The sequence below is a fragment of the Pygoscelis adeliae genome, unplaced genomic scaffold (genome assembly GCF_000699105.1).
Source record: "Pygoscelis adeliae isolate BGI_AS28 unplaced genomic scaffold, ASM69910v1 Scaffold242, whole genome shotgun sequence".
In the NCBI taxonomy this organism is placed as follows: domain Eukaryota; kingdom Metazoa; phylum Chordata; class Aves; order Sphenisciformes; family Spheniscidae; genus Pygoscelis; species Pygoscelis adeliae.
Window position 1 is genome coordinate 2,604,518 of NW_008824369.1, and position 1,841 is coordinate 2,606,358.

Genomic DNA, 1,841 nt, shown 5'->3' on the forward strand with positions numbered 1-1,841 from the left:
CAGGCGGCAGGCAGGGCTCCCAGCCGCCGCAGCTCTGCCTGCTCCGCCGTAAAAACCCTACAAGACGCCCGGCTCCTACCGCTCCTCTCTAGTAGCAGCGCCTCCACACGCGCCTCTCCGGCGACTTCTCAGCAGCTCGCTCCTCTCGTTCGTGTGCTTTTTGGGTTTTGGGTTTTTTTTTTAAATATATGTATCTACACTCAATGCTGTTCGAAAGCCCCGAGGTGGAGAATATGGGAGATGAGCGATTTTTTAGATTTTCCCCAGCCTGGATGCACGCAGGGTCTCAAAACCCAGACTCTACCCTCCTTTTAGGGTGAGAGCACTCTACTCAAAGCAGCGTGAAAGAGGTGCCTGTGCTGAACCCTGTACCGTGGCTTCAGGGAATCGTGATGCCGGACATGTTTTGAGCACACAGCGGGTGGGCTAGACCCACAAAACCCCACACTTCCCAAAACAAAACCCTTTTTCCATCCAGGTTTTCACCAGACGTCCTTTCTCCCATGCACTCCTCTTCATCTGGTTAACGAGCGTATGTAATTGCACGCTCTCTGCTCAGGCTTTCCCACTCTTGGGACTGGAGAGCCGCTCGTTGTTTACTGTCGAAGGCCACTGCAGTCTAAAGGTCAGCAGCAAAGGACAACAGACCTTTGGAGCAGAGTTGCTTTCCCCAGGGAATGAAAACAAAAGTAAGAGCTGTTGTGAACAGGGCGATTCACTCTGAAACAGAATTTCAGGCGACACGACCCCCCCTATGCCGTACGTGACCCATCAAACCCATGTTGTTGCAAAGACAGGGGAAAATACCTCAGTTCTGGTGTGCCCCATGCGTGGGGCTGTCACCATGGAGCGTGAGACCCCCCACCCAGGATGCAGCCAGCCCATCCCTCCTGCCGTCGGGGACCACCGTCTCATGGATGTCTCAGGGAGAAGCCTTGGATGATGCAGGACAGCTCTGGCCACTCCTGGTTATTACCGCCTGGAGAGGGCACGGGGGCAGGTGGCCGTGCTTGGGACGTCGGTGGCCCCAAGGCTCCCACCACCAGCACCCCTCTCCTTGCTTGTCTCGTCTCTCTGAGCCACCAGAACCCCCCCAGGACATAAAGGAGATCTGGAGACAAACCTCAGAGGCATCAGCGGGGACCACAGGGATGGCTGAAATCTGCGCTCCAACCCTGAGCTCACCCTGTCCCAGCACCTGGGGCAGGTTTTCAACCTGAGTCTGCAAATCCGGGAGAGGTGAAGGCCAACGCTGTTGCAGTCGCACCAGGCGGCAGCTTCATGCCACCGCCTGGGAGGTTTAACCAACCTCATTAGCTCAGTTCCAATTAAAAATAGGGGTTCCTTAACAGCAGGAAGGTGCGTCTGCCCAAACCCCGCTTCAGCCAGGGCTCGCTCCTGCCACACGGACCCGTGGGGCTGTGCCAGACATGGGGCTCCCCATGTTTGGCAGCTCGTGTTGTGCAAAGGGAGCAGCAAAAGATGGGATCTCCCGCAAAGCCTCAGCTATGGCCCTTAGATTGCTCCAACGAGGATATTTGGCCCCGAGGCTGGGAAGCACAAATTGCACGGGGCCGACACAGACTTTCTAATATAGTTACAAACACAAAAAAATCAAAGGGAGCCCAGTTTCGATAGAGGCAGTCGGGTTTGGTCAACCATCCACGTTATTACAGTTTTTTTCATCATTGTTGGATGCTCTCGGGGTCCGAAACGCCTCTCATGCCATTGGGGTCAGGGTGCTGTTAGTAGCCCTCGCAATCGCACAAGCAAAGAGTAGGGGTTGGGTTCAGGATCTGGCCCTCCAGCAGCGCTCGGGGGGCTCTGGGACCCAGCGGTGC

The 1,841-nt window shown here is 55.9% G+C and overlaps 1 protein-coding gene across 1 annotated transcript in view; it reads right to left on the reverse strand.

The window, feature by feature from the left end:
- Nucleotides 1-1,841, reverse strand: part of LOC103913521 (lysosomal alpha-glucosidase-like) — a 15,176-nt gene that overhangs the window by 10,758 nt on the left and 2,577 nt on the right. The gene's annotated exons all lie outside the window — the stretch shown is intronic.